Source organism: Mustela nivalis (assembly GCF_964662115.1).
Source record: "Mustela nivalis genome assembly, chromosome: 2".
NCBI lineage: Eukaryota > Metazoa > Chordata > Mammalia > Carnivora > Mustelidae > Mustela > Mustela nivalis.
This window is the reverse complement of record NC_139021.1, coordinates 20,399,261-20,421,597: the sequence shown is the minus strand read 5'-3', so window position 1 is coordinate 20,421,597 and position 22,337 is coordinate 20,399,261. Positions and strand designations below refer to the sequence as shown.

The 22,337-nt window shown below is 41.1% G+C and overlaps 1 long non-coding RNA gene across 10 annotated transcripts in view; it reads left to right on the top strand.

Moving 5' to 3' along the window:
* The window catches only part of LOC309860174, a 274,988-nt gene that overhangs the window by 103,091 nt on the left and 149,560 nt on the right, over positions 1-22,337 (top strand). For all 10 annotated transcript variants that reach the window (XR_014309208.1, XR_014309209.1, XR_014309210.1 and 7 more), the window contains one exon: positions 20,461-20,534. This is a non-coding gene — a long non-coding RNA (uncharacterized lncRNA). The remainder of the gene's footprint in view (positions 1-20,460; positions 20,535-22,337) is intronic.

The window sequence follows — 22,337 nt, the reverse complement described above, 5'->3', positions numbered from 1 at the left end:
CACTTACTTTTTCCTGGGATTAGAGCATATATTTATTGACCTAGCTGTTGTCTGTCTCCTGACGTACAATATGGGTTTCAGGAAGAAAGGGGACTTTATCTGCTGTATTTCTAGCCCCTGGAGCTGCATCTGGCACATAGTAGGCATTCAGGAAATATTTGTGATTGAATGAATGAACAAACGAATGAATGAATGAATGAAGTGAGAGTGGGATAATGTGATGAAACAGTGAAATCCCAGGATACTAGTTACATAGTTGCACACTGGGCACCATAGTTGCTTTGCATCTTCGGGTGACTTGTTCTTAAGGCACATCATAACTGGCATTTACAGTTCGCAAAGCATTTTCAAAAGTCCAAGTATCATATTGCTCAAAACAACACTTTTATAGCTGAGGAAATTGAGATTCAGTAAGGCCAAGAGACTTCGTAGCTAAGGGCACATAACTTGTTAATGACAGAGCTGGTATCTAAACCTTGATTTCCAGATTTCAAATCCAGGGCATTAAAAACAATCACCACCACAATAGCAAACAACATAAAGCCTCTCCTCGAAGGGGAGAAGTTCCTACATTGTGCCTGCATATGGGGGTTAAGTGTGGTACTTCATGTGACAATGGTCTGGTTATCACGAAGTCCAACCTTACAGGGCATCAGTCATTTATTTCTTCTGTGCTTCAAGTATATCTCTAATGATCAGCTACAAGTGTTTTGACTTTCCAGGATTGATGGTGTCACTGCATCTTCCACGAGCATATTTACATACTAAGTATGCCACTGTGGCACTGTCTTGCTCACGGACAAGAGCAGCAACAACATGAATGTCGACAACAGCTAGCATCCATTGACCACCTGCCATGTCAGGCACTTTCCATCCTTTACTTTGTAATCTTTCTTTCTTTTTTTTTTTTTTTAAGATTTTATTTATTTATTTGACACACAGAGAGAGAAATCACAAGTAGTCAGAGAGGCAGGCAGAGAGATAGGGGGAAGCAGGCTCTCCAATGAGCAGAGAGCCTGATGCAGGACTCGATCCCAGGACCCTGAGATCATGACCTGAGCCGAAGGCAGAGGCTTAACCCACTGAGCCACCCAGGTGCCCCCATCCTTTACTTCTAATCCTTACAACAACCCTGACATATTACTTTCTGCAGAAAGAGCTGGAGAGATAAGATCATTTTTCCCAAGTCACAGTAACAAAGCAACATTGCTAATATTTTAATCCCAGTCTGACTCTAAGGCCGGGCTTCCAGCCATCATTTTAAAGCTTCGATCCTTTGGAAATGGATGCAGTGCTGGTCACTGCAGATGCTGGTACAATACAAATATTTGTACCAGTAACTCTGGATAAACTCCAGCTTTATATTCAATGGTAAAATTTTTCACAGTACGTACTGGACATGCATGCTTCATGTTTCATGAGTATTTCTTTTTTTTAAGATTTATTTATTTATTTTAGAGAGAGAGCGCAGGTGCACGCGAGCTGGAGGAGGGACAGAGGGAGAGAATCTTCAAAGCAGACTCCCCACTGAGTGTGGAGTCTAACACTGGGTTCAATCTCACAACCCATGAGATCATGACCCATGAGATCATGACCTGGGCTGAAACCAAGAGTCGGTCGCTCAATGGAGCCATCCAGGCTACCCCTTCATGAGGATTTCTTACAGCTCTTCTTGTCTTTATAATTGGAGGAGTTGGGCTGCAAAAAGGCAGAGCATATGTCAATTTCTGAATTAAAATTCTCCTCTTTTCTCCCAATTGCAAAAAAAAAAAAAAAAAAAAAAAAGCTGAAGTCTTGCTAAGTATATGTAGGTTGCAGAGAATGAATCTATCTTGGCCTAAAATATCTCACGGTTCAATAAAACTCATCCTGAGAAATGTTTTAATTTTTACTGTTGCTCATACTCTGTTCAAATCAGATAGGGCACTTAAGCCATTTATAATTAGATCTTCAGTCCTGTTACTGGATCTTGGCAAACTTGGACGAGGCAGTGAAAAATAAGCTTTCCTTGGTGGTGTAACAGTCTCCATATAAATGGGGAAGAGGAGCCGGAGTGAACAGAAGCTGAGAGCATCATTGAGGGGTTCAGCAATGAGGAGTTGGGGGCACAGCAAATTGGGGGTGCAACAAATATTATCTTGTTTATTTGGCAGGGTTTGTATTTTCCATTCCCAAAACAAAGCAATAGGACCTGAAGCCTGACCAGCTGCCCAATCATGTTTTCAGGGGCTATGATCATCATTTTGCTCATCAGATATGCCAGTCTTGAGGAACAATGCGCAAATTGTACAAATATCATATGTGAGGGAGAGCAGAACGAACGGGTGCTTCTTCCTCAACTTTTGGTCTTCACAAGCCACACGGACCCCCTCTTTATTTCTATTGAGTGTTGTAAAAAGGTCTTCATTTCACAGAAGGAGGCATTCGAGTGAGTTAACAGAAAATCAAAAATAAATTATCATGCATGACTTATGGCTCTTGACCTGGACTCTCTATAATATTTTCACAGGAAAAAAAAAACAAAGCAAATTATATACCCATTTCTTTTTTAGGCTAAATTTTATCCTGGAGCTATGAAGTACAGGGATAGTAGAAATGAGACAAGTCAATAAGGTTTTTGATATCCTGCTTTCCTTTTCTAGCTTGGATCATCTTGAATTTGAACGGTTTTTTGTATTGCTGGAGGTGCCCTCTGTGACTGAGGGGCAAGGCATATCAGACCAAGGAGAGAAATCGAAGCAAAACCCGCTATTTGTGTAACAACCCTAGAGACAGACTGTTAGGGCATTCGAGCCAGGACTTTCTATTTAGTTCTTTAAGATCTTGGAGGTCGGCTTACTCTTCTGAAAGCATGGCTTTAGGAAATGGGGAAGGAACATTCAGCTATTTCTAGAAACAAAAGACCTGTCCAGTGAAACTTTTTGCAATAATGGGAGTGTTTGATGTCTGTCCTGTTCCAATACAATAGCCATTAAATAGACGTGCCCACTGAGTACTTGAAAGTGGCTGGTGTCACTGAGAAACTCAATTTTTAATTTAATGTAATTCAATTTTAATTTATTTAAGTGTAAGTGTCAAGTTATGTTTGTGTTGTTACCATTTCCATGATCGTGTAGGTTCTAAGACTAATAATTGGAATCCTCATCCCTAAATTAAGTGAAATGGTCAAATTTAGTTTTTGCAAATGAAGACTGCGTCAAGGAAGCATACTGATCAAATCATACTGATAGGTCTAGTTCTTTGTGGGACTGTTGGGTCAGTCTGTTACTCTCGGTTGTCTTCCTTTTCATCTCTGTTGGAGGGGAGGGGAGTGAGTGTTTTATAAATATGTGAGTTATCTCATTTAATCCTAACAGCACTCTGATTTGTATTGCAAGGAGAAGGAAACCATCTCTGTGAGTTTGGGAAACTTGGTGTAGGCCCAATAGCTGGCAAATGGTAGAGCTTCTACTTGAAGTTGAGACTAAATGAGTCCAAAGGCTGTGTTCTTTTTTTTTTTTTTTTTACAATTTTATTTATTTATTTGACAGAGACAGATCACAAGTAGGCAGAGAGGCAGGCAGAGATTGAGAGCAGGAAGCAGGCTCCCCGCTGAGCAGAGAGCCCCATGCGGGGCTCCATCCCAGGACCCCGGGATCATGACCTGAGCCCAAAACGGAGGCTTTAACCCACTGAGCCACCTAGGTGCCCCAAAAGACTATGTTCCTAATGTTAGGTACCCTTCTGCTTTTTTAGGGCTGACGTTTAGAATACCAACTTCAATCTAACTTGTACCTTGATTGTATTTAGCCAAGCCCTTTCCATATGGGCATCACGAATTAAAAAAATAATTGGAAAGAAAAATTGAAGAGGGTATTAATTGAAAAGGTAATTTTAAGGAAAAATTTAAATGTCTGTACTTGATGTCAGATGAATTCACTGATGGCCCATTATCATAAAATGATATAATGCTTAAAGAAATTGTGAATGCCAAAATAAAAATCAGGAAGAGAGGCTATGCAGTGATTTTTTTTTTTTTTTTTTAAGTGAGGAAGAATGCCAGTGTCACGTTCACATCTGCAGGCTTCAAGGAGGCCTCTGTGGGTTAGATCAGGGGAGGGCCCACCTGGGGATTTCTGCTGCTTCTTATGCCTTTCTGGATTCACAGATGATGAATTAGCAGACTGGCAAAGTGCTTTCTTGCACTGCCTCTGGCACTGCCACTTATGAGACTGGACAAGTTTCTGTCCTTTCCTGGATCTTTCATTTTACTCATTTGTAAAATGGGAAGGTCAGTCGGGCTGACTCTGAGCTTATTCCAGGACTAATATTCTCTTGTGTCTCTCCTTGATATCCTGACCTCACAAAACCTCTCTTAACCAATAACGGATTCATAAATATGCCAGCCCAGAATATTCCTGGGGTACCAAGTCGTTAGAGGTCTGTGGCAGATTTAAATGGCGTCAGTTTAGCTAATCTGGAGCTAGAACTCCCCCGCGCTTCCCTTCTGTACGTAGCTCCGGGCTGAGGTGAGTCCCAAAAGACTTCCCCACAAGATTTGGGAGGCGGAAGGGAAGCAACAGCAGTATTCCCATGCTCCTAGGTCAGGGCATGGCCTGAAGTGCTGTGATAACTCGACAGTATTGTCATTTACCTGTGGGCACACCGTGGTGGCATGGGGCAGCTCTGGCCGGACTCCCTCTTTCAGAGTTCCTGACCCCTGTGTCCAGTGCAGGTTTAGTCCCACGATGAAGAGCACCTGCTTCTCCTTCACATTACTCCCATCCTCAAAGTTGGAGGTTCCGAGGTGGTGAGTGTCTGATCCGGATTCTTGTCCGTGCTCTTTGGTTCTAGCCCATCGCTACAGGGTTTCTTTTGAGCTTGCTTTCCCCACTTCATATCCTTCTCCCACTCCAGACGCCAGACCAGCGGACCTCCCTGGCCCAGAAGTCATAGCGCAGTAGATGCTTTAGCCCACAAACATCTCAGATCGAATCCCTCTAATAAATCGCTTCTTAGATAAATCGAGTGGCTGCACTTCTCTGATCTAACGGTGACTAATACAGGTTGCCAGAACAACTCAGGGAAAATAATTACATGGAAAAAAATAGAATCTAGCAGAATTCTTGTCAGAGAAACACTGTGTGTGATTGGAAGGATTTTTTTCTTAAGCCATTTGGGGGGGGGCTGTTTAATGGGAGAACCAGGGTAACAATCTGTATTTACTAAGTTGCCCTTAAGAAGGGGGATGTCTAGTTTGGTTCAAGGCTTTTTGTGTTCCTTCTGAATGGGGATGGTCAGGAGGGTAGAAATAAATGCTTGGTGGCAGCTGAGAATGAGGGCATTATTCGTGGTGTAGCCAGTGCCCCTTTCCTCAGGCAGAAGTCAGTGCCATCTCTCAACACATAGCAAAACCTATTTTCAGTTTTGATGTCAGTTTTAACATTCACCGGTGGTTCTCCCTTCTAAGAGAAAACTCTGTTACAAGCAAGCATAATGAGGTGCTCGGTATGTACACACATTCATTCATTCATTTATTAACGTTTTCAACATATGCCCGGTCTGATATAAGTCCTGGGGATACAATGTCAAGCCAGATAGGGAGGTCCCTGTTTGCCTGGATTTACCTTCTAATAACAGAATCAAAGCGATACATTTTTCAAAAGAGGGGAAAAAAAAAAAAAGAACAAGATAATTGTTGATAATGGTAAGGATCTGAAGCAGATACAAGGGGAGGGTCTGATTTAGGTAGGCAGGAGCACTGAAATGGGAGTCCTGAATGAAAAGAAGGAGCAGATCGTGTGGAAATCTGGCACCCTGTGGAAGAGAAGCAAATCCAAACTCCCAAGTGGGAGCAAGCATGGAAAGTTCCAAGAACAGATGAAAGCCAGAAAGGCTGTAATACAGCGAGTGAGGGAGAGAGAAGACAAAGACAATAAAGAGAGGGTAGAAACAAAACCCTGGTTGGCCTTGTATACCATGGCGTGCAGTGAGGGTTTATTCCTGGGTCACCCCTGGAGGTTTAGAGTTTAGAAGAACGTTCTAGCCACGCTGCTGAGAATTGAAGAGTGGGAATAGGGACCAGTTCGTGGGTGCTTGGTGCAGTGGGTTGGACTCCGATGGGCACTGTGGTTATGCAGAAATGTGAGTAGACTTGGGTTTTGAGGCAGGGTGGCCAAGACCTGGAGATGGATGGGATGTGTGGAAATGAGGGCTCCAAGCTTGCAAACAGGCTCCCTGTGTTTGAGGGTCAAGCCACCAAGCCAGTGTTTGACCTTTTCTAAGATGGGGAAGACTGGGAAAGGAGAAAAACGGGCTTTGGGGATGGGGTAAATCATATTTATATAAGTATAAAAATACACCATTTATTACATAATGCCAGTTTTATAAAATTTGAAATTTGTTGCTGTTCCCACGGCCTTTCCCAAAGAAATACATGCTGATTAACAGCAGATAGTGCCTTCAGTGTCGGATGTGTTGTTTCTGGGAAGAATGGGGTCCTTTCAAGAAGTTAAGTTTTATTCCACCATCAGGGGTGTTCTCTCTGGGAAATTTGCCCCAGTGGTTGTCTACTCCCAATTGTACAAGTTCCCCTTCTTTGACATGGAAATAAGTGGCAACGCCCACTGCAGTCAGAGATAGGAATTTGGGCTTTGTTGCCATGAATTGTGCCCTTTGACAAATGCCCGAGGGTTGGAAAGAAAGAGTCAGGACCGAGCAAAAGTGGCTGACTCTGATTTCAAGGGCGAGCTTGTGTAAACATTTCTGAAGCGCGATTCTTATTCTTAAACACTGGAGAATGGCTTTTAGAATGAGAAAAAAGAAATTCTCTCCCTCCCTCAAATGTCAGTGCTTATGTTTCAGTGATTTGGGTTCTAAGAAACAAAATCTTTTCCTTTAAAGGGAAAGAGGTTATAGAAACCGTCAGTATCTTAAGGAAGATCCGTACCCTGTTCCTGGTTTCGGGTGAGCCTGTAACAGGCTCCACACAGGAGAAGCTCATCGCCAGAGTCCGTGAGGTTTGCCCTCCAGATTTCAGGGAATGGATTCCACCAGGATGAAGAGGTGAGGCGCCCATAAGCCCATTTCCTCACTGTATTTAGCACTTGGAAACCTGCCATAAACGAATTTTCTACTGTTCTGCAGCTTTTACAGTGCAACGACTTATCTTTTGGTGTTGATTATGGACAAGGTTTATGAAGAAGAAGCTTTTGTTTTTCCAACCAGGTTTACCTGATTGTTTTGCCTTGGAGTGCCCCGTGGTCCATGGTGTAATGTCAAGCCCGCGCCAGCAGATGGCAGTCACACTACACTGCACATTGACATTAAACAAAGTTTTAGAACAACAGTAATTTGCGGGGGGGGGGGGGTAGGGTGTCTGATGCGCTCTGTGGCTTGGCGGGAGGGGTAACTTGTATGGAGTTGTATGGAGACTAATTCCAGGGAATACACTACACATAGTATATGAATTTGGCCTTGAATCTGGAGATCAGTTTAATTTGAAAAGGAAATGAAACTGAGTAAAAATACAAAACACACAAAAAAGCAATAAACCCAGCAACTGCAACAACAACAAAAAACTTCCTTAAATAAATCTGTCAAAATGAGCTATGAGGTGAACATCCAAGGTCTTGGGCTTATTCTGGGCTTTGTTTCACTGATACATGGATCAATATAATCATCGTTGAGGAGCTGGCATGAAAACGTAATGGCCAAGAGACTAAGTCTGGGAACAACTGCAAAAGTATTTTATTTTCAGGAGGATTAACTGAGCTCTGCGTGGCTAGACAGGGTAGGGGGGGGGGGAAGAAGAAATTCAGAAGTGAAATTAGAAACCTTAGAAATTTCTTTTTTCCATAGAGATGGTATTTCCAAAGGAATTCTTTATAGGAAGAATAAGGATTTTTCTCCAGCTAGAAGGAAGACATTACATATGTTGCTGTCATTCTGACTTCTGCTTTGTTATGTTTTCCTGCATTTCTGCTGCAGCAACTCAGCTGAATTTGGCCTCTCTTCTCTCCCATCAGTTAACTGGTGGCCTTGCTTTTTGGGGAAGGTGTGCTGGCTTTCAGCAGGTGCAGGGGTTACGTGGCATTAAAGGGGCATTCCTGTTTCTCTACCTGCAACATGGCTTCTGTGTCTGAGCAAAAGGCACATTTTATCTGCTGATGTTTGGTTTGGTGTTTTGAGTGCGTCTCACCAGAAATGTGTGGGAACGGGACTCTATTTAAGGGACATGCCGCAGTCCACTGTTAGGGAGAAGCCTTGACTCCATGGACAGGGAGAACGTGGGTCAGGAATTTGTACAGATGTTTCTCTTCCCCAGAACCTATTGAAACTAGGACCCTTGTTTCTGACTCAACCTTTTAAGGAGACCCTGGAATACAGAGGAATAAAACTCTATCCACATCACCATGATGAAAAACTTTACAGATTTAAGCATAAACTGTCACGGAGGGCAATTGTCGCGGCCCCCAGGTTCCATCACCCGTGCTCTCTCTGATGGGGGTTTGCTATTTTCCTCTCCAGTTCCATAATCTTTCATCTGTATTTGGGCAGGGGTTGGATATTCAGTCCGCCTGGGTTACGGACAATCAAGAAGAGCATGACCTGTAGAGAATTTAAAAACAGAATGAAACTAACCAACTGTTTGGTCTGCTTTTAAATTGTCACCATGCCCAGCAATTCTTAAGCACTTTCAGTGGGGGGAAAGAAAAATCTTTTTCTGGTCTAATTTCCAAATATTTGGCCATGATAGCAACGGAGTTTCAGTAACATCTTTGTGTGCTTCAAATAAGCACATTTAATTCATCTATGAAATAAACACTCTAGGGGCCTGGGTGGCTCAGTTGGTTAAGCGTCTGCCTTCGGCTCAGGTCATGATCTCAGGATGGTGGGATCGAGTTCTTCCTGGGGCTGCCTGCTCAGCTGGGAGTCTGCTTCTTCTTCTCCTCCCCCCTCATGCTGTCTCTTGCTCCCACCCCTCTCTCTCTCAAATAAATAAATAAAATCTTAAAAAAAAAAAAAGAAATTCTATATGGTAGTGAATTCAGAGAATTCCCAGCTATGTTGTTGGCCTCCAACATGCTGTGGATTTGGCTACCATTTCAGGAGGTAGTTTTTAATGGTTCAGAATCTTTCAAGCTTGCTTCTGGTGTAGTTTATATTTCCAAATTCTGTGGTACTGTACTATATATTCTTACTTTTGAACAGCACATCAAAAATAAAGATATCTATACTTGATTTTTCTTTTCTGAATTATATATATATTTTTTCTGGTGTGGCAAAGACCTCAAAATATTTGCAAACAGTCAGAATCAGTTCAATGATGTAGTGAAAACAGCAAGCTTCAGACCTGTTCCTTGAAGACTGGTGCACAAAAACAGGGGAAAGACTATTAAATATGCAACATGTAAGGAACTGAACACTTACATAGAAAAAGGAATCCAATTAGAAGAAAAGTACCCGGAGAAATAACACAAGATCCTGATCTTACATTGTTGGAGAAATAGCATGGCAGTGTTTGAATATCCTGATCATTTTCATCAAGATCTGGGTACTGGTCCTAAATAAGAAGAAAAACTTAGTTTTTACTAAATGTCATAGAATTTAAAGATGAATTTCTGGTGAAAGTGTTTTATAGAACTTTTTTTGTCTGTGAAGACACGTGGAAGGAACCAGAATTGATATGAAAGAAACAAAGAGAAAGCATGCAATTTCTGGAATTCATTATGAGACGTGACTTTTATGGAACGTTACCAGGCTTACCCTTAAGTTTAAGAGTCTTAAGTTTAAGAGTCTTCTTAGCTGTTTGTGTATCTGTTCTTTTATGTGAAAGTAAGGAAGGTTAGTTGGAAAAAAGCAGGAAGGGAAAAGGGGCCCCCACACTGAGAGGAAACCACCCTTAAAAGGATTTTACACCACCCTGGAAAGAGCCTTCCATCCTTTCCCACAGGAGAGGTAGATGACAAAAATCTGATTGGATAACAGGTGCTAGGAAGGTTTGTTGAATTAACACAGCCTGCCAGTAGGCCCATGTAAACCTCCAGATCTAAACGCCAAATCGCCAACCCTCTCTGGGCCCCTCCCTCCTCGGGAGCTTTGTACTCTCACTCAATAAACTTTGCTTAGCTGCCAACCACGCTTCCTCTACTCTACCTCTTCATTCTTCCAAAGTGCCATGACCAAGAACCACAGGCACCGAAGGAAAAGAAATCCTGTAATGAAAGAGAGCTTATGACATTACAGTTAATTTAAAAGGTGTTCTTCTGCCAACTCTCAGCGGATTGATTAAAAAAAAAAAAAGTCTATATTGTCTACTGAACAGAAATATGTAAAGGAAATTCATTTTGACAAAATCATTGACAAGCTTGGAGAATGTTAAAGTTAGAAAAACTATAATTTTATTGTTCATTGCTATAATAGATCAATATGTAGGTATCAGTTTTTCCCCTTTAAAAATACAGAAATGCAATTAAGTAATCTATTATCTTTTTTCCTTATGTTGTCATATTTGATTTACTTTGTATTAAAAAACTTAAGGGGCACCTGAGGAGTGTAATCAGTTAAGCGTCTGACTTTTGGTTTTAGTTCAGGATGTGATGTTGTGATGTTGGAGATGTGAGATTGAGCCCCCTCAATCTGCTTGAGATTCTCTCTCTCCCTCTTCCTCTGCCCCTCCCACTTGTTCTCTCTCACTTTCTCTCTCTCATACATGTCTTTTTTTCTTAATTTAAGTCATAAATTTTTTTTAAGTCATAAAATTTTTATAAAATAAAAAATTTGTTCTGCTTCTGTTTTCTGTTTTTTCATTTCATGTGATAAGTATTACTCAAAATGTTTTGGGGTTGTTTTTTTTTTTTAGATTTTATTTATTTACTTGACAAACAGAGATCACAAGTAGGCAGAGAGGCAGGCAGAGAGAGAGGGGGAAGCAGGCCCCCTGCCGAGCAGAGAGCTGGATGCTGGGCTCGATCCCAGAACCCTGGGATCATGACCTGATCTGAAGGCAGAGGCTTTAACCCACTGAGCCACCCAGGCACCCCTCAAAATGATTTTTTAATTTTTTTTTTTTTTTTAAGAGAAAGAGAGAGCACGAGTGTGGGAGGACAGTGAGGGGGAGAAGAGAGAAAATCTTAAGCAGGCTCCATGCCCAGCACAGAGCCCCACCGGCGCCTCGATCTCATGACCCTGACATTATGACCCTAGCCGAAATCAAGAATCTGACACTTAGCTGACTTAGCCACCCTGGCGCCCCATCAAAATGTTTAAAATGTGTTTAAAATAATCCTTTGGATGCCAAATATGCAAGGCCTAACAGACTGGTCTTTAACCATATTTATAGGTCACAATGGGCTATGTTATAGCAACACAGAAACTGTGAAATCTCAGTGGCTTCACCCAGTTAACATTTATGGCATGGAAGCCCGAAGTCAAATATGGAAGCTCCTGACTGATGGCAGCCTTGGTGGCGGAGACACTGGGAACCACCATCTTGAGCCTTTACCAGGTTGCTGTCTCTACCAGGTTCAGAGTTGCTCTGGTTCCCATCCAGCTAACAGATAGAGAAGGAGATAAGGAAGATGAGAGAATGCTACAGGTGAGGCAATATATTTTTTGAACAGGCCTGGAAATGGCGCATGTCACTGCCATCTGCATCTGGTTGGCCAAGTCCAGGGAGCAGCAGAATAGGCTGGGTGATAGGGTCTTCCTGTGACAAGGAAGAGAGAACAGGACTGGTGAGCATCTAGGCAATCAGTTACTCCATCTGTGATCAAGCTGCTGTTCCTGCACCTTTCTGCCCTTGTAATAGTTCACGAAACGCTGTCTGCGTGTCTCTTTCCCTGTTCCTAACATGCCGTGGAGCACCACTGAACGGTCAGTGGTTTCAAACCAAGTAAGTGAATAGCTTTTTGTCCAATGAAACATGCTGTGCAAACCAGTATATTAAAAAGAGATAAATAGAGGGACGCCTGGGTGGCTCAGTCAGTTAAGCAGCTGCCTTGGGCTAAGGTCAGGATCCCAGGGTCCTGGGATCGAGTCCTGCATCAGGCTCCCTGCTCCTTGGAGAGCCCGCTTCTCGCTCTACCTGCCACCACCCCACCTCCACCACCGTGCTTGTGCTCTCTCTCTCTGCTTCTCTGGCAAACAAATAAAACCTTTTAAGAAAGAGAGAGAGAGAGAAATCTGTACCTCTTCTGGCTGGAGTAGGAATGAACAGTCAGAAATACTATGTCAATGGTCTTTTCATTAACTTACACACATCCCTCCCTACCCACCTGGACCAATACTGAGACCCTCAGTCACCATGCGCAGTTCCCGGGTTCTGATTAACAGAAGTTGGAAAGCACTGCCAAGAGGCAAAGTGGGACCATTGAAGCTTTTGAACTGGGAGTGTTGTTTAGAGAGATTAAAGTTTAAACTCTGGCAGGGAAGCTGCCACGCCCTACCCAATGCTTTTCAACTTTATCTTACTTGACTGGCCTTAATGTTCCTGAAAAGTTTTCAACTCATTTCAACCTTGTGTCCCTGTCTACAACTTTTTAACATTGTTTTTAATGTTAATATTCAGGCACCAGGCATCAGGAAAACCATGATAGAGACCCTGGCCTCCAGGGCACGAATTCTCATAAAGTTAAGTGAAAAAATTCTAAATATAAGGTTGAATATACAATGTGATATTAACAATGTAGAAGGATCCCTTTCTTTCTTTTTTTTTTTTTTTAAGATTTTATTTATCTATTTGACAGACAGAGATCACAAGTAGACAGAGAGGCAGGCAGAGAGAGAGGAAGGGAAGCAGGCTCCCTGCTGAGCAGAAAGCCTGATGCGGGGCTGGATCCCAGGATTCTGGGATCATGACCTAAGCTGAAGGCAGAGGCTTTAACCCACTGAGCCACCCAGGCACCCTTGAAAGACCCCTTTCTTTATACATACAGACATATGTTGAGTTCCTTGTTTATTCATCTGATCCCCTCAGTGGGATGAAGGTCCACCAAGAGCAATGAAGCCAAAAAGGTGCCTTACTTTCTGGGAACCTAAGGCAAGCTGCACAAGCCACCATACCCAGGGAAGGAGCTTTCTCCCAGTTCTAAGGCTTCCTCCCGTGCAAGAAAGGCCAGAAGGAATAGCAGACATGACAACAGGGACGTTAGAATATTTTGTTTCTTTGTGTTGATGAAGGCAGACCTCCATACTGTGCTATCTTATTTATAACCGGAAACTGAACCTCTATGATCCTACATTTGTGACTTCCTCAACATTTCCCCCAAACCTCTCCACCACCGCCCTTAGGTAGAACCAGCTAAAGCCTGGTCTGTTCAAACTAATTTACTACTCACTTTATTTGCGTGCGGTTTTTCTTTTTGTAGTGTCATTGTCATGGGGCAGAGGTTCATAACCACACTGCTAATTGCACAACAGACATAGTGTCACATTTTGAGAGACTGTTGCCTCCTGTTGCCTGAACCAAAACATTCCTGTCTTATCGTATTCTTGGGATTCCAGGAATGTGAGCCCAGCTTCCCAAAGAATTCATACACATCACAATGAAACTGTTTCCAGTCTTGTATTTTTATTTGCCTGAAATTATTTTCTCCTGGAACAAGTCTGAAATTGCTCATTTATTTCTGCATATACTTCTGATCACTTTACACACACTAAAAACAAGAATTCATATGGTGGTCTGTAGAAGGTATGGGCAAAAACATCCTTGTGCAAGCTTGAATTTTACCACATGTTTTTTTCTACATATGATAAAATCTTATCATTCTTTTTGTTAATGTGTAAGTAACATCATCTGATTTTCAAAATGTTAAACTAATCTGTTCCTAGCATAAAGCCAACTTGGTTGTGTTGTATAACCCTTGCGATTCATATTTCTTTTGTGCTACTTTAATAAGTACAATGACCAGATTTATTTATTTTTACTATAATGTTCTCTCTGGTTTGTTATCAAGTTTATGCTGGTTGCATAAAATGAATTGGCGTTTGCTTGGTTTTCTGTTTCTTATTAGATTTTTATGTAAGATTGGTCTAATTTCTTGCTTAAATGCTTGGTGTAACTTTTACACCAAACTTTTACAGCTAGATGTGGAGTCTTTCTGAGTTGGTGTGGAAAGATTTTTAATTATAGTTTCAATTTCTTTAAAGACAAAATTATTCTGTTCTATTTCAGATAAACAATATTTGAAACATACTAAAAAATTATCTGTTGTTTATCTGAAATTCAGATTTAACCACATCCTATATTTTTTGGCAACCCTATAATATCCTCATTATATTTTGAATGTCTGAAAGGGTAATGCTTGTCTCATCTCTGTGAGGAGTTATTTGTGCCTTTTCTTTCTCTTTTTTCCTTGATTAGGTTCACTCGAGGTTTATCAATTTAATTAGTCTTTTCAAAGAACTAACCTTTGGGTTGTTTATTGTCTTGACTGTATGTTTCATTCCCATTAATCTTTACTTTTTTTTTTTTTAAACTTTTTTTTTTGTTTGTTTGCCTTTATTTGTACCTCTAACTTCTTGGGATGGATAATTTGATCTTTGACTTTGAGGTTTTTTTTTTTTTTCTTTTTTTTTTTGAATATAAATTACCCTCTATGCACAGGAGTGACCACTTCGCGTTTGCTCTTTTGATGCCGGCCATTTGCCATGTTATGAAAGAGGCAGCTTAGAAAAGCAAAATACCGGAAGTGGAAGAGGACAGGGCTGAGGACAGGGTATTGAAGGCCAGCCTTAAGGAAAGGGGCAGTCAAAAGTTAGTCACCATTATTGGAGAGCAGGGACTGTCAGAGAAGAAAAATCCTCTGGTTCATACTGGATCCCAAACTTGATGCCACAGAGACGAGGTGAAAAAAACTTCTTGAAGTTGTATATTTCATAGTTGTGTTTCTGCTGAAGATTATCCACTAGATTTTGCATATTGGAATATGTAATATTACCTTAAAATATAGAGAGTGAAAATATACATCGTTAAAAAAATATAGATAGTTCAAAATACATGTAAGTATGTATATTGTTAAGAAACAAAATTGAACTGAGTAAATTTGAAGATCTAATTGGCTTTACTACGAAATTCATGAATCAGATGGTATCCCATCTAGCAAGTTGAGGGGGGTTCTGAGGAGTTTCTGTAGCAAGGAGGGTGGGGCAAGAAGTTAGTAGCAAAAGAAAAGAGAGGATTGTTCCGGAAAGGCTACTTTCCCTGAGGGAGACGGCAGGAGGTCTTATCATATGGATGATTTCATCTTCCTTTGGAGATACAGAGACTCCCCCCCACCCCACCCCTTCCCCATGACAGAGTACCTTATTTGTGCTAGAAATTTCAAGAGTGATTGTTTTAAAATTCCACTCTTCCAGGGATTAAAATTGCAATTAAGTCTTGGTTTGCTCTCTTGGGGGCAATTGGATCTACCTTGGGCTTGTGGTTTTCTTTTTCACTCTCTTTCTCAGTATATTTAGAGTACATGGCAAAACAAAGAACACATTTAATAACTATTTATACCTGGTTACATAGCACTTTGTTTTCTCACACCTGCAACCCTCAGGCCAAAGATCTTCTTGACCTGGATTCTCCAGGATAGAGCCGCAGGCATTGGCCATTCTGAAGTCTTCCTGGGTTGAGCCATGCCAGAAGTCTTAGGACTTGAAGACACTCCACTCCCTAGCCTATCACTTTGTCTTTTTTATTCATCTGTTTTAGTGAGGTAGATGCTATCTAAAATGGTCTTAGCAATTTTGTGAAAGATAGCTTATAAGGTAAAGTTTTCATTTTAGTTATAGATAATAAAGGACAAACGGTCTCATTTATTTTAAGAAAGAATAGTTGACTTGAATTCAGAGCAAGTCAGATTCTGTTTTTTTTTTTTTTTTTTTTTCCTCATTGAAAGAGAAAAAAATGGGCCAGGAATAAAACTTTAGTGGTTTGTTGATAGATAAGGCATTCTGCCCTTATTTGAGATAAACCCCCCCCCCCAATTTTTTTTCTCACAAAGTGAATATGACTAAATGTATCTTTTTTGAATGGCCATCTTTAGAAACCAGCAAAGCTGGAGATAATGGGACAGGATTTCTTCTGCTTTAGGGCCTGTGGTTCTTGGTCAGGCCACTTCTAAGAATGAAGGGGTAGACGAGACCAGGCAGCAAAGCAAAGTTTACCGAGCGAGAATCCTAAGTTCCTAACGAGGGAGGGGACCCAAGAGGGTTACCACTGGCATTTCTAAGTCTAGAGGTTTTTGTGGGCTTGTTGGTGGGCTGATTTAATCTGATTAACCCTCCATGCATTTTTCTATCATGTGGGAAAGGGTAGAGGCCCCTTGTAAAATCCTTTTAGGGGCTGATTCCTCTTAGGCCTGGGCGCGGGTGTGGAGGGAGGACTCAGGGCTCCTTGTCCCTGCAGCCTTTCTTCCAGCCATCCTTCATCAATATCAGGAGGAGTAGAACCTAGTCAATCTCCAAGAATGAACTGAGATTTATAAATGGGCCGTTGTTTTATCAGATTCCAATGTTCTAAAAGTTTTGCTCCTGTCTCTTCCCTGGCATGTTGGGAAGAAGCCCAACATATTTTCTTTTTTCCACTGGTTCTCTAGACTCATCATGTGCAGAGCTGCTCAGCTGACTTGTCTATGGGAAGAGGTAAAAAAAAAAAAAAAAAAATGTCCTCTTCAAAGGAAACAATTTTTGTGGTTACACATCTGGATGTTTGGGTACACATTGACCAATTCCTTCTGAAACGTGAAAACTTATTTAAGTTCCTACCATGATGTTAATTCATAGGAAGTTGACATCTTTAAAAAGCTATGGGGGGAGAAACTGCTTATAAAACCACATAATACTGTCCTATGGGAACACACTATATAACATCATGGTTTAAGTGCTAATGACAGGGAATAAATCGTTTAGATTTAATGCTAAGGTGTGGGTTTGGGTGTGATTATTGGATAAAGAAATACATACTTTCCTCATCCATAATTAGTTACAATTCCTTAAATTATTTAAAATCAAATTGGTTAAAATCAACACAAACAAACCAACTGATGCTCCATTCGACTACCCTTTTGTGTTAATTGTGAAATTTCTAGCTGAGGACTTGTAGAGGAAACCAAACGAGGAATGGTAGAATTACTGAGCTGCCTATGATGGTTTCACTATATATATTTGATTTTTCATTTTTCACTGATCCATCTCTCTGTCCATGGTGGCTGGGATGAAACCTTAAAGATTTGTTCATGAATAAGCCATCCTGGTGATGGGGAAGGATATGCAACCATCTGTCCATTCATCTAAAACGTACTGATGTTCAGATGGAGATAGAGATGAAGAAGATGAGCTCTCTGCCTTTACAAAGCCCCTGACAAGTAACAGTCAGGAAATGATGTGCTCTGTGCTAATAATAGAACCATGTGTGGAATGTAGTGGGCTCAAGGGAATAGAAGGGGAAGCAATATATAGCTAAGGATGAAATAAAGAGGGCCTGGGTCAGGGGAGTAGCTGTGATCGGGAGGAAAATCACAGAAGTTAAGTGTTGGTTTTGAGTCCTGGTATCCTGGCAGCACTTCTTGGTAGCATACCAGTTGGGCCGAATCTTGGTTTCTCTATTGGTAAAATGGGATAAATGGTTGTTATGTGGATTAAGTGAGATAATTTCTGAAAAGTTCTTAGTATCCAATGCTTCAAATGCAGGAATTCTCTCTATATATTGGCTGTAGTACTAGTAGGAGTTCTCCAGACAAGCAGAACCAGTGGCACATAGCTATGTATTGTCTTATTTAATATAAGGTATTGGCTCACTCCTTTATGGAGGCTGAGAAGTCCCATGGTCTAATGTCTATAAGCTGGAGACCCAGGAGAGCTGGTGGTATCATTCCAGTCTGGATCTGGAGGCCTGAGAACCAGGAGAACCCATTGTGTAAATTCTGATTTGAGTACAGGAGAAGACCTATGTCCTAGTCAGAGAGAGCACATTCTCTCTTACCCCATCTTTTGTTCTGTTCAGGTCTCCAATAGATTGGAGGTGCTCCATCCACATTGGGGAGAATAATTTGCTTTGCTCAGCCTACATATTCAGATGTCAATCTGATCCAGAAACACCTCTACAGACAAATCTAGCCTAATGTTAAACCAAATATCTGGGCTTCCTATGGCCAAGTCCGGTTGGTATATAAAATTAACCATCATAGCTTTATATTTATAATCAGGGCTGGAACTTGGGTGAGAAGTCACATAATGTAGTTGACCTTTTAAAAATTCTTTTATTTAAATCCCATCACTGCCTTGTACTGCCTGCAAGATATTGGTCAAGCGGCTTCATATCTCTGAGCCTCAGTTCCATTCTCTGTGGAGTTGGGATTTTAGTAGCGATTGCATGGGGTTCTTTTCAATAAAATGGATCAAAGCATGAGAAGAACATGGCCATGCATCAAAACTCAATAAATGTTTGCTACCATTCTTGGGGGGCTTAGAGAGAAGGAGATGTTAGTAGGACATCCTTAAATTTTAAAGTGAGTACTAATTGGATAGTCATGATATGCAGAGAATATGGAGGAAGAACAGGCTTGCTTAAAGAAAGAGAGGTGAGTTTTATTTTAATCATTGATGAGTATATCTACCGTCTCTGTTAGGTCGTTGGATATAAGGATCTGGTTCTCAGAAGCCATTCAGGTCCAGGCATTTAGCTTTGTGTATTGGCAGCAAATAAATTGTATCTGATTCCATGGTTATGGATTGGGTTTTCCAGGGAGGGGGGAAAAGATGCGAGTTTACGACCCTTGAGGGGAACGATGGAGAAAAAGAAGGCCATGACTGAAACCAGGCTGAAACAATGGTGTTAGGAGGAAGCCAGGGAAGAGGGTTATGCATGAGCATAGCAAGAGGTGAGACCTGGTTTCACAAAGGCATACAGAAACCACATGTCACAAAGTAGAAAAAGAAAACGGTGCTTCCTGGATTTGGCCACATGGAAGGCACCCAGTAATTGTCACCTTAGCAATTTCTGTGGAGCAGTGTGGACAGGAGGCAGAGTGCAGGGGACTGAGATGAGAATGTGGCAAGGGAAGTCAGGATGTAGGCAGTATGGGTCAGGCTCAAACATGACACCCAACAGTCCGTACCATTGAGGCATTTAGGTGGCTTGGATGGATTGGACATTCAAGGAGGTGTGCGAGGATTTGTGGTGCAGGGGGCAGTGATATCAAGGGAATTGAACTTAGCATTTACAAGAGCATCTGGCATATTGCAAGCACTGCTTTTAGCTGCCAGTGTGCACTTAGACACACGCACTCTGCTGCCTCCTAGGTCCACTCTGAGCCACTCCAGGAAACGGCTGGCTGCACAGCTTGACAACGAATGGGCAAAACGAGGAACTGGCCAAGTGATTCATCTACATACATCAAATCAGAGCAATGTGCTTGAGGGTTGACTGGCAATAACACCACCCTCCCTCTCTCCACCTCCTCCTGAAAGTTACATTCGTCCTTTCTTTAAAGTAGCCGCCTCTACCATTACACTCCTAAAAGAACTGTTGGTGCTATTTTTTTTTTTTTAAAGTAGACTCCACAAGTAGGCTTGACCTGAGGGCCTTGAAATGAAGAGTCTCACGTTCTACCTGCTGAGCAGGCCAGGTGCTCCTGCTGTTATTTTTAAATAAGCGTTAACCTGTGTACAATGTTAGGATACATCTTGAAAGACGGCCCTTTTCCTTCTGTCTCAGTCCTCTCATTTTAGAGGTCTCGCTATTTTATCTATTTTTAATTTAATTTTACTTATCTATTTGAGAGAGAGACAAAGAGCCTGAGCTGGGGGAGTGGCAGAGAGAGAGAGACAAGCAGACTCCCTGCTGAGTGAGGAGCCCGATATGGGGCTCCATCCCAGGACCCTGAGCTCATGGCCTGAGCTGAAGTCAGACACTTAACTGACTAAGCCACCAGGCACTGCACATCTTACTATCTTAGACAAGCGCACATAGACCTATTGTTTGCTTGTAACTCATATAGTATTTATCATATATATATCATTTATCATACATCATTGAACATGATCATATTATAAATCTGCTAAGGAACAGATAGTCTCAGACATAGTTCATGCAAGCATGAATTGCTCTAACCAGTCCTTTCCAGAAAAATAATGGGTGTATTCTTTGACCTAGGCAATCCCATTTTGGGAAATATATCCTACAGATAAAAATAGCCACTAAAATGCAAAACTGTAGTCAGTGATATTTCCTGTATTATTATTTGTAGTGGCAATAGGACTGGAAACAGCCTGAATATTTTATCAATAGGGAGAAAGTTGACTAATTTATAGTACTCCATAATATAAAGACATAAGAGATGTTCATGATATATTATTAAGAATAAAAGCAAGTAGGGAATCCATATGCATGAGATGATCCCATATTGGAAACATAAATCAAACATTTTATTTATATGTGTTTATATCTTTGTGCGAACATATGAATTTATTTTGAATATGATTTTTCAGATCATGGAGAAAAGGATGGAAGGATTCACACCAAACTCTTAACATCGGTTATTTCACACTGGAGTAGAAACAAGGTAGAGTGAATTTGTTAATGGTTTCCTTCTATCCTTCCATATATTTGGACTTGATTATCAGAACAAGCTTGCATTACTTTTTCAATTAAAAAATAAACCCTGTAAATGAAAGGAAGAATAAAGCTTTTACTACTGTCTCATGAAATTATAAACCATCTATTTGGGAACAAGCATCATAGACACAAGGAGGGATGAAATGGAAATTAGCAAGGCTTGGATGAATAATCTTAAACTTGGAGTTAAAGAATCCTGGCCATGATTTGTCTTTACAATGTGATTTGAGAAAGTATAGGAACACATGGGACTCTTGATCTTGGGGTTGTGAGTTTAAGCCCCGCATTGGGTATAGAGATTGCTTAAAAGTAAAAGAAAATAAATAAAAATGGCACCTGGCTGGCTTGGTCAGAAGAGGATGAGGCTCTTAATGTAAGGGTCATGGGTTTGAGGGCCACTTGGGGGTGAAGCCTACTAAAAAGAAAAAGAAAAAATAATTGAAAGAAAAGAAATCAGTATTGCTACCTGTCTTTAAATGTAGTTACTCCTAGAAGGTCTTCTGGATTCTCATCTATGCTTTTGAATTGATTACTATGTGAGGTAACGTATTGGGATGTTCACACATTGGCAGAGATTGGTTTATTGACTTTATTTAACCAACATTTATTTAGTGAAATGATAACAAATATTAATATTAACAAGATAATTTCTATTAATAAATTATTAATGTTATGAATCATTAATTAATATTAATAGTGACATTAAGAGTTAATTTCATTAACCATCTGAAAGAGCAGAATATGAAGGAGTGGTATTGAACTTAGTGTTGATCAGGTAGTACTCATGGAAAAGAGGTCTTAGAAAGATTCCAGGACTATGGAGGGCCTGAGTGGCTCTCCAAAGCCTCTGCCTTTGACTCAGGTCATGATCTCAGGGTCCTGGGATCCAGCCCCGCATCAGGCCCTGTACTCAGTGGGGAGCCTGCTTCCCCCTCCCTATCTGCCTGCCTCTCTGCTTACTTGTGATCTCTCTCTCTCTCTCTCTCTCTGTGTCAAATAAATAAATAAATAAATTCTTAAAAAAAAAAAGATCCCAGGACTATGGCAATGCCCCATTCTGGTGGAATTCTTTTGTAGGGAGTGAGTTGAAGGATGTATTGGAAGGGGAAAGTGCTCTCGGAATGAAGGAAAAAGGACAGAAGAAAGCATAGGAATAAAAGATCGAGTTCCTCAAAACCTTGAGAGAAATCATCTAGCTTAAGGGAGGAGAGCTGCTGGAGAGAGGAGGAGAGAGGGCAGTGGAGGTGAGAAAGAAAGACGTTGGCACAGGGTGTGCTTAGGCAACCAACGGGTGGGTGATGGGTGATCAGGGAAGAAGACGAAAGCTAGGAGGTGAGGGAAAGGTAGCAGGGACATGGGAAGTCATCCAAAACAAATATGCCTAATTTGAAGTTGGCCTAGCATTTGGCCTGGCTTGTATTTAGTCTCATCCACCAGCCAAGTGAATTCCTACGGGTAATTTATAAAGTGAGAAAGTGTGAATTAACATATTCATTAACATAATCATCTTTCATAACCAAGATGTCTTAAGCATCCAAAAGGTTTAATGTATCCAGTCTGTGCATAATAGCTTCAAATGATATATTTGGACAGAGCCCTCTGAGATGTTTCATTCTCCTTTGCCAAAAGCAAAGTTTCTGAAGTGAGGGAAAAGAAATCCTGATCAACAGAAAAATCATGGTAAAGATATAAAGGGCACAAGAAATTGGTGTTGTCACAAGAATAGACCAACAGGAAGACAAGAAAACCC